At 37.4% G+C, this 11,396-nt stretch overlaps 1 protein-coding gene across 1 annotated transcript in view; it reads left to right on the forward strand.

Moving 5' to 3' along the window:
- The window catches only part of TLK1 (tousled like kinase 1), a 193,640-nt gene that overhangs the window by 30,076 nt on the left and 152,168 nt on the right, over window positions 1-11,396 (forward strand). The window lies entirely within an intron of this gene.

Below are 11,396 nucleotides of genomic sequence, written 5' to 3' on the forward strand. Positions count from 1 at the left end.
CATGGGCTTATTTGCTCCACGGCATGTGGGATCTCCCCGGACCAGGGCTCAAACCTGTGTCCCCTGAATTGGCAGGCGGATTCTTAACCACTGCGCCACCAGGGAAGTCCCCAGAAGAATTTTAAAATGGAAAAGCACACTCAAATTTGGTATTACAACTATAACCACAGCAGCTGAATTGAAAGAGGCTGAAAGCAGGTAGACTAGTTAGATCTTGCAGTAATCTAGGTGGAAAATGGTAAAGGCAATGGCAGAAGGATGGATAGATGGATGGATGGAGAGGGATGAATTCAAAGGGCTCTTTAGGAGACAGTGTGGACTTAGGGAATGGTAAGGGATGGGGGTATTAGGAATGTATAGTGAGGGATGACAAGAATGACTCTCAGATCTCTGGTTTAGATAACTATCCCTGTTCTTATTCTTGGCTGAGTTTCCACCCAAGTTAAAAAATATAGGAGGAAAAAATTGAGGGACCTGTGAAACATCCAAGGGAAGATGTGTAGTGATGAGTTTGAATATCCTGGGGCTCAAAAGATATGTGTGGGCTGGAGATACAGATTAAAGGGGCATCACTACCTATGTGATTTATGGAGTGGTTGAGACTGGGCAGGGATGTTGTGTACGTGTCATTTGTGTATTTTTCTTTCTAGTCATTTTATTCTAAGTTGTATCTTTATTTAATTATAATAATTAGGTATATGCAATTTCCTTTTTCCTTTTTCACCTTACATTATACCAAAAGTTTTTCTCATGTTGCACTAGTTTTCAAAGCAGTCAAAACTGAATAAAAATATACCAAGAGGATATGCTATAGTTATAGTTGACCTTAGCTTTGTGATAAAAACTTTTGTTCATAGTTTTCTCCTATGTTTTGGATTTTTTCCTTAGGAAAGATTCTCAGAAATGGGAATATATGTGTGTTGTTATATAGTTAATATATGTTGCACATATACATCCAAATTACTTTCCAAAATGGTTGCACCATTTTCTCCTTGATAGCAATAATGTATGAAAATACAAGTTTAATTAGGTCCTTGCTATAATTTGGTATTATGTATTTGTGGAATGTATATATTTTTATTATATATGTTAAACATTTCATTGAAGTAAAATATACATGCACCAAAGTGTACAAATCTAAGTGTACAGCTTGATGAATTTTCAAAGTGAACACACTGTATAATCTGAACCTAAATCAAGAAACAGAGCATTACCAGCATCCCAGAATTCTCCCTCATATACCCTCCAAAGGTGTGCTGAATGATTTAACATTATAGGATGGTTTTAACTGTTTTTGAACTTTATATAAATGGAATCACATAATATGTAATCTTTTGTTCGACATTATGTTCGTACAATTCATCATGTCACTCGTGTAGCTATGATTCGTTAATTCTCATTTCTGTATGGTATTCTATTGTGTGAAAGCTCCACAATGTATTTATTCTGGTAGGCATTTGGGTAGTTTCTGGTTTGGGGCTATTATGAACAGTGCTGCTTTATGAACATTCTTATATATGTCCTTTGATGAATATATGTATGCATTTCTATTGGCAATGTACTCAGGAATGAACTGATGGATCATAATATATGTATATTCTCAGCTTTGGAAGTTACTGCCCCGTTTCCAAGGGCACCACTTTTCACTTCCACCAGTGTATGGGAGCTCCTGGTGCTCTACATGCTGTCTGATATTTTGTCTTTTTCATTTTAGTCTTCTGGTGAATGGTATCTTATTTGGCTTCAATTTGCATTTCCTTGTTAACCAAAGATGTTTAGCATCTTATCATGTGTTTTTCAGCCATTTGGATATGCTCCTTTTGAAGTAATTGTTCAAGGTTTTTGTCTACTTTTCTACTGTATTGTCTTTTCCTTATTGATTTGTAGGAGGTTAGTGTTGTTATTATTTTTGTTATTTTACATATTCTGAATATGAGTCCTTTATCAGGTGTATATATTGCAAATATCTTCCGACTCCATGTTTGCTTCCACCATCTTAGATAAAGTCTCTTAGTGATCAGAAATTCTTAATATAGTTCAGTCTGTCAAATTTCTTGCTATGGTCAGCACATTTGTGTTCTGTTTAAGAAATCTTTGCCCACCTGTAAGCCATGAAGATATTTCCCCATGTTTTCTTTTTTTTTTAATTAAAAAAATTTATTTATTTATTATTCATTTTTGGCTGCATTGCGTCTTCGTTACTGCGCGCAGGCCTCCTCTAGTTGCAGCAAGCAGGGGCTACTCCCCGTTGCGGTGCGTGACCTCTCACTGCTGTGGCGTCTCCCGTTGCGGAGCACAGGCTCCAGACGCACAGGCTCAGCGGCCATGGCTCACAGGCCTAGCTTCTCCACGGCACGTGGGATCCTCCTGGACCAGGGCTTGAACTCCTGTCCCCTGCATTGGCAGGTAGACTCCCAACAACTGCACCACCAGGGAAGTCCCCCCATGTTTTCCTTTAAATGCTTTATTTTTTATTTTCATATTTAGATCTGCAATCCATCTGGAATATGTAGTTGGTGTAAGGTAGGGATCAAGATGCATAGTCTATGTGGCTATCCATTTGACACAGTCTAATTTATTGAAAAGATCATCCTGTCCCCCACTGCACTGAGTATTAATATTTTAAGGTTTTTTTCCTCTCTTCTGTTTAACACATGGGAAGTGGAACCTCATTGTTAGACTCAAATTTCTTGATTGTTTGGGCAGTTTGCCGTTTCTTTATTGTATTAATTAAGACAGGATAGTAGCAAATAAAGCCCCAAATTTCAGAGGCTTAAAATAACATGGGTTTATTTTTCCTCATGCAAAGTCCAGTGCCAGTGGGCCAATTTATAAGGCAGCTGGTCTCCCTGCGGTGACTGGGAGATCCAGGTCACTTCCATCATCTGACTTCACATTATTGTGTGGTCTCTATAATCCCTGTTAGAAGAAAAGAGAGTGCTATGGTGGCACATTGACTCCTAAATTCTTGGCCTGGATGGGACACACCCAATTGCAGCTCATGTTCTGATGTCTATATCTAGTAACACGACCCCATCTCACTGAAGGGAATCTGGGAAATATAGTTTTCCCATGTGCCCAGGGTGGAGAGGAAAAACAGATACCAGAGAGATCGTGATTCCATCACATTCCCTCAATTAACTAATCATATTTCCACTGTGTGAATTGTTTGTCTATTGCCGCTTATCTTTTTTGGGTATCTAATATTCATATTAAATCAAAATAACCTTTAAGATTTTTTGCCTTGGATTCTATCTTGACTTAATAATGCTTCTCTAATTTATTGCAAGCTTGCTTACTACATTTCACCCATCCTTTTCTCTAGTCTTTTTATGTTACTTTATTTAGATGTATTTTTTATAAGCAGCAAAGTATTGGATTTTGATCTTTAACACAATCTGAGAGGCTTTTTCTATTAGTAGGGAATCTAAATTTAATAAGTAAACTGATCATGCTTAGTCTCACTACTGCCATGATTTTGTGCCTTTGTTTTCATACATGCATGCTGTTTCTTTGCAGTTTTGTGATTTGCTCTGCAGACTTGGTTTTGTTTTCTCTTATTTTCTACTGTGATTTTTTGAAGGTGGACATTCCTGTGATTCTGCTAGTGGGTTCCTGAGAGCTTTCCACAAATACTTTTAAAATCTACACTTGTTTAATTGTACCAATAAAAAGCCAAACAATAACCTTTGGAAACTATGGAAAAGGAGGCACCAAACATTTTTTTCTTTCCCTGTCACCTGCTGATCCTTCCTTTTGTTTGTCTTCATTAATCTAATCTGGGGTAGTAAACCCAGTCATTTGGAGAAATACAGTTGTTTTTTTCTCATAAACTAATTGCTATTCCTATAAAATATTTGGACAATACCCAAAAGTACAAAGGCCAGCAACAGAAATCTGCCATCATTTTATCACATGAAGACAACTACTGTTAATATTTTAGTATATGTCCCTTCAGTCTTTTTACTATATACATTTTATGTGATTGAGATTATATTGTATATATAATTTTTATATGCTGCTTTATTCACTGAAATGCTCTTATAAGCAAACCAGTTGTTTTTGGTTGTATAAAATCTTCACAATCATTTTAATGACCTTCTCATATTAGATGAGCCATAAGTTATTACCACATCCTTATTATTGTACATTTAGGTTATTTTCAACTTTTAATTATTGTAAATAATATTGAATAAAATTATCTTTGTGCAAAAGGAGAAAAAGCACTTTTTTTCTAATTTAGGATTATTTCATTAGGGCAGATTTCTGGAATGAAATTAGTGGGTCAAAAGGAATACCTTTTTTTTTTTTTTTTTTGCCGCAGTGTGCAGCACTGCAGGATCTTAACTCCCCAACCAGGGACCGAACCTGTGCCCCCTGCATTGGGAGCGGAAAGTCTTAACCACTGGACCAGAGGAATACATTTTTAAAGGATTTTTGATCCATATTGCTAAATTGCTTCCCAAAAGAAATCCCATCATTTTAAATAAAATGTTGTTGCTATAGTTCTTTTAGCATTTCAGACTTAACATCAATTCATCTCTCATTATTGTTTTGGGCATCTCCACCAACTCTTTCCAACCCTATCTTCCAAATCATGAGTTCTTTTTATGATTCAGTGACTCATTTTATGATTCATCAAATTGTGTCAGATTCATGGGAGAATGTTCTTGATATGCTTTTTTGTTGATTACCAATAAAGTCAATGCTTTATGTAACTTAATTTGTTTTCTTTTCTCCATGTTGCATAGCAGGTGACTTAGTTTCAGTGAGGAAAATTACTTTTTTTTTCTGCTTTCTCTTCTGTTTTACTCTATATTTTTGGAACTGTCCATATTTTTTTAAACATCTTTATTAGAGTATAATTGCTCCACAATGGTGCGCTAGTTTCCGCTGCACAACAAAGTGAACCAGCCAGGAAAATTACTTTTTGATACTAGTGTCCATGTCCTCTCCCAACTCATAGAGCAAGGAGAAGCCTATGGTAAATTGAAAGATGCAGTTCTAGGAGGGATTGGAAAAGTGTTTTGAGGCTTCTAAACAGGGGAAAAACAGGAAATAAGCAAAGATCTAACTAGATGCTCAAGACTATCTGAAACTGAAAATATAATAAAAAAATAGAATAGAGACTTAAGTTGGTGTATGGAATAGATCCAGACTCTGATGGATAAATTTTGAATCTTGAAAAGGAAATAATAATTTAGATCACTTTGATGCACTTCAAGGCCCAGCTGAAATTGCTCCTCATTTAGGAAGCCTCAAATGTAATCTTTCCCGCCTCCAAATTCTCCCATTTTTCTAGAAAATGCATCATTTTCTACTTTGGATAGTAGTCATTTGCTGGACTAGTCTTTGATCATTACCTCTAAGCTACATGTGTGACTCTGCACTTCCACAGCAGCTGGCAAATTGCTTTATCCCCGATAGGTGCTCAACAAATAATTCCTGAAACCAATGCTTATCAGTCTGTAACGGTTTTCAAAACCAATGGATATACAAGTTATAAACCATTCCCAAACAACTTTATTAAGTGCTCAAAGTGAGCAATAGCTAAGTAATAAATATTTACTTGAGGAAGTTTTCATGGTGGCAGTTTTGGAAATTTCATCGTGTGTTTATTGATTTCAAGACATTTTCTTTCCATAAGAAACTGCCATTCATTTCCCCTCATATTAACAACATTTTCCTTTTTAAAAAAATACTCCTTTTTATTTTCTCATTAAACAAGAAATTTCTCTTTAGAGTGTACGCCTGCATGCGTGTGTGTGCATGCACGTGTGCAAATACTTAGAATCACAAATGCCAGGTTATTTTTTCTAAAAACATTTTTCTAACTTTTTACTGTAAGTGTACAGTTTCACAAACTAGACACTCACTTCTAACCAGCACCTGGAACAGAATACTATTTGCATTTCAGAAACCCCTCTCTTGCTTCATGGTGACTTTTTGACTTTTGGGGGGGAAGGGGGAGAAATTCTCATCAATATTTGATGTTTTTATATTGTTTCAAAGTTTCTAAATATGTATGAGGTTATATATATCTCACATTATTTTTTCGTGTATCTAAGAAAGATTTAGCATTTTTTATTTGCTAGGAAAGCATTAAGTGATTTTTAAAAATTAATTAACATTTTGGCTATGATGGGTCTTTTTTTAAAAAATTTATTTATTTTTGGCTGCGTTGGGTCTTTGTTGCTGTGCGCGGGCTTTCTCTAGTTTTGGTGAACGGGGTCTACTCTTCATTGCCGCGCGTGGGCTTCTGATTGCGGTGGCTTCTCTTGTTGCGGAGCATGGGCTCTAGGTGCGTGGGCTTCAGTAGTTGTGGTGCACAGGTGTAGTTTGCTCTGTGGCATGTGGGATCTTCCCGGACCAGGGCTTGAACCCATTTTCCCTGCATTGGCAGGCGGATTCTTAACCACTGCACCACCAGGGAAGTCACACATTAAGTGATTTTGTTTGCTTTTTTGTTTTTGTTTTCGTTTTTGTTTGCATTAAGTGATTTTGAAAGTCTTGAAACCATACAGTTGGAAAGATATTGTCAAAAATCAAGTATATTTGATATTAATGTTTATGAAAAGGAACATCAGTTTTTTTGCCTACAAAAAGATTCGGACTGCAGAAACAAAGTCCAGTGTAAGTGAGGTTTTGGGAATCTTTGTTCTTCCCTCTGAAGTGATGAATTTATATTTTAGTTTAATCAGTAAGACTTAGGATGAGTGAAGTGGAACACTAGATTACAACTGGTTTTATATGTTTTCTTAATCACTTTTCTAAGTAGACTGCTTTGTTAAGGGGTACATTGTTGATTTAAAATCTGCTATGAGCACTGCTTGCTTGTTGCACTTTGTTTTTGTAAACATTTCATAATACTCATGCCCTTGGAGAACAGCCTCTAGTGCTCTTTGGGGGAGGTAATATTGTTTTGAAGCTGGTTATAATTTTTAACCTAAGCTGAAATGAATCTGTTTTGAGAATCTAATAATTCCAGCTTTTGTTATGTATAGATCAAGCCCCCCTCCCCCAATGAGTTGACAAACCAGAAGGAAACCACTTCCACTGCTAGAGAGAGCAGAGGAAGTGTAACCTAGCCTATTATGCACAAAACCCTGAAACTATCTCTGCAGGGATTTGGAAACCATAATCTTCAAGCAGTGGCTTTGTGAATTGTGCAGGGCAGGTAGAACACACTCAGTGAAATGAGAATTCTTCATAATCCTATGCAATGGAGTCATCTGTCCAAGCATCTACCAAAAAGAGGACTACTAAGGTGACATGTCATGATGGTAGGGCAGGTATCTTGAGAGCTCTGATCTGTGTGCATACATTCAGACAAAGAAGGAAATCAAATCTGGGGGTGAGTTCAGGCAAGAGGAGACAGGTTGGGCATTTCAGTTCACTCTAATAAAAAGGGCCAGCACACTCCATTTCCTAAACATTTGTAATGTAATATTTCACACATATTAGAGCAGATCTGATATATATATATATACACATTATAAATATATATAGTTTAAAGAAAAAGAGTAAGGCAAACATACCTCCACACTCTCACCAAACTTAACAGTAGTGCATTTATTGACGCTTTTGAAGCCCCTGTGGGTCCTCCATGGTCACATTCCCCCCTTTTCCCTGATGGAAGTACCTACTCTGATTTTGGCTTCTTATTCATTTTTCTTTCTGGTTTTGCCACATGTATATTCCTGAACACTATATTATTTAGTTTTGAATGTTTTATAAATGAATCAAACTGCCTTCATCCTTCTTTAACTTGTTCTTATAAATCAGCATTACGCCTGTGAGCATTTTAATTGTTGTATAGTATCCTATTGTGTGAATATACATAACTCTATTTATCTATTTTCTTGTTGTTGGACATTTGGGTGGTTTCCAGTTTTCGGCAGCTATTAACAGTAGTGCTACGGACATGCTTGTTCTTTCTCCTGGTGCACATGAACAAGAATTACTCTAAGATATATTATTTGGAATGGAATTGCCAGGTAATAGTATCTTCAACTTTACTAGGTAATACATCATTAACTATGTTTTACTTAGTTCAAAAGGGCTAGGGTTGCCAGATGTAGCAAATAAAAATACAGGATGCTCAGTTACATTTGAATTTTACATAAACAACAAATAACTTTTTAGTATCAGTATGGCCCTTGCAAAATTTATGTTTCATCTGGCAACCCTAACAAGGTCAGTGAACTTTATCAAATCACAAACATTGGCCAATGAAGTTAAAGTGTGAGGGGGTGGGGGAGTATTTGGCCTTTTCTTCCTCTGCTAGCATGGCCAACAGAGTTGTTTACAAGCAGATTAGCTCAGGGGGCTCAGGTGCTTGCTAACCAGCTCTGTGGGTAATTTATTGGCTCAAAAAATATGTATCAGCACCAGCTGTATGCCAAGCAGGTGCTAGATGTTGGGACTATAACTGTAAACATGACAGACAAGGTCCTTGCCCTCCCTAGGCTTTTAGCCAAGGCGGGGAAATGGAGGATAATAAGGCAATGATCTATGTACTGTGGGAGCAGTGGTGTGCTGGTGAGGAAGCCTTGATTTGTAGATTTTGCTGACTTTGGTGTTGTAAATACTCTTACCATGACCAGTTTCAAGCTACCAATGTGACATCATTGAACTCTGAGTTGAGGGAGAGACTTGTACAATCGCTCTCTGGGTGGTATGAACTGGCTCCAGCAGCCCCATGTATGGGGGAGTACTAAGAAAGGACATTTCATCCAGTCTCTGGGCTCATTTCTGACTGGTTTGGGGGAAAGGGACTTAAGCATTAATTGTTTCTTCAAATTTAGAAGGAATCAAATGTTAAGAGGTATAAAAATAATTTATTATATCTATAATATTGGATGCTTTGTAAATATTTTTTACTATGGTATATAAATAGAAAAGAGTCTAATAAACATAGTTGTAAATTATGACTAGCCTATAGATCAGGGCTTAGATCTCCCCCTTTTGTTTTTGTTTTTTTTTTTTTTTTTTGCGGTACGCGGGCCTCTTACTGTCGTGGCCTCTCCTGTTGCGGAGCACAGGCTCCGGATGCGCAGGCTCAGCGACCATGGCTCATGGGCCCAGCCACTCCACGGCATGTGGGATCTTCCCGGACCGGGGCAGGAACCCGTGTCCCCTGCATCGGCAGGCGGACTCTCAACCACTGTGCCACCAGGGAAGCCCCAGGCCCTTTTTATGCTTAAATAACTTAAGAAATACATGATTCATTGTACAAAATTTGGCAAAGCAGAAAGTAGAAAAGATTATGCAATCTTACAGCCCAAGGCTAGCCATGCACTTTTTGGGGTGCAACCTTGCAGTCATTTGTTTTGCATACTTACAAACAAATCGGGATCAAACCCATGTTTTCTCTTACAATATACATGAAAATTTTATCATCCTTTTCAGTATTCTTCAAAGACATCATTTTAAGTGATGGCATAACATTCCATTTTCAGGCTAAGCCACGGTTTATTTAAGTAGCTCCCTATTGCTGGCAGTAGCCTCTTTATAAGTCAGTGTTGACTATCTTTATAAGCTACAAGAAAGCAGGAATCAATCATTTAATTGTCTTTCCAAGGCAGCACTTGCAACAAAAATAAATCGAAAGTAATTGGATTATGTTATTTGCTGTGATCCTCTAGTTACCATTTAAAATAAAAGGAGTCAGTCTGCATAAAATGTAACCGGGGTTGGTGTAAAGGTAACCTGAGGCTCTGGGGAGGGTTGGGAGGAAGATAACCTACTATCAAATCTCTTTGGTTGGGTTTTGTTTACTACTCTCAAGAGGAGCTGAGCTCCATATAAAGTCTTGGAATTGGTAGGAGCTTTAGAGATCACCTAGTGACTCTAACCTCTTTTTCATAGATGAGGAAATTGAATAGAGAAGGATTGTTACCTGCTGAGACTAGTACCCAGGCCTCTCGACTTCCTTCCTGTCCTGTGCTCTTTTCACCACAATCAGCTGACTAAGCTTACTCTTTTAAAATACTGAGAGGGCATACAGTTGCCTATTACCTATCATATAGGAATTCTTGTTTTGCCTTAGGGTTAATGTGCTTTGGTATAAAAATCTAATGGTAAGGTTCTAGATATGTATCCAAGAGAAAGGAAGGCATATGTCCACACAAAGACTTGTACACAAATGTTCATACTAGCATTATTCATAATAGCCAAAAAGTGGAAACAATGCAAATGTCCATCAACAGGTGAATGGATAAACAAAGTGTGGTATAGTCACACAATGGAATACTCAGCAATAAAAAGAAATGAACTACTGATAAATGCAACAATGTAGATGAATCTCAAAATAATTATGTTGAGTAAAAGAAGCCAGACAAAAGTGTACAAACCGTACGATTCCATTTATCTAAAGTTCTGGAAAATGCAAGCTAATCTAAGTGACAGAAAGCATATCTGTGGTTACTTGGGAATGGGGGTGTAGGGGAAGAGGAACCACAAAGGGGTAGAGGAAATTTTGGAGGCTGATGGACATATTCACTATCTTGATTTTATTAATGGTTTCAGGGTTGTATACACATCAAAACTTATCAAGTTGTACAGTTTAAATATGTGTTTATTATATCTCACTAAAATTATTTAGGGGACTTCCCTGGTGGTCCAGTGGGTAACACTTCTGTGTTCCCAATGCAAAGGGCCCCGGCTTCCATCCCTGGTCAGGGAACTAGATCCTGCATGCATGCCACAACTAAGAGCCGCGTGCTGCAGTGAAGATCCCGCGTGCAGCAACTAAGACCCGGAGCAGCCTAAATAGATAATTAATTTAAAAAAATAATAAAATTGTTTAATTTGTGAGATGTCCCTCTTAAGTTTGAAAAGCAGAACGTTACTAAAAGCTCACTGAAGAATCTGAAGCATAAGAAAACTAAAATTACCTCTGGAGATAACTGACAACCAAGGTTCTATTCTAGTTTGATAGTTTATCTGAACAAAACATTACTATGAGAAATGCAAAGTCATAAAAATAAGAAATAGAAATGACATTTTTGTCCCCCTGCATGCCATTTCCTCGTGCCAGTACAACTGCTGTATATCATAATCTTTTTAGTGTTCTATTCAATTTGGTTTTTTAAAGAGAGCAATCGCCTTGTATTTTTCCTGAACTATTAGACAGCTCCTTTATGTACAAGATGCCCAATCCCTGATGTGTCTGCCCGTGTGTGGGTGTGTAGAAAGTTACACTGTACCTATAAATTTCAGCAAATGCTGCAATTTGCTTTAGGATTTTGTAGTCAGGGGTCAGCAGCGGCCCTGGAACTTTCTAGAAACCATGCCCTCTTCTACAAGATGAACCCTGGATAGTTTCCCTAAATATGTGAATTCGGTGATCAAAATTTTCTTAGATTTCCCACCTACTGTTTTAAAACAAAGAA

The sequence above is a fragment of the Monodon monoceros genome, unplaced genomic scaffold, assembly GCF_005190385.1.
Source record: "Monodon monoceros isolate NGI ecotype Baffin Bay Population unplaced genomic scaffold, NGI_Narwhal_1 Super_Scaffold_16, whole genome shotgun sequence".
Lineage (NCBI taxonomy): Eukaryota > Metazoa > Chordata > Mammalia > Artiodactyla > Monodontidae > Monodon > Monodon monoceros.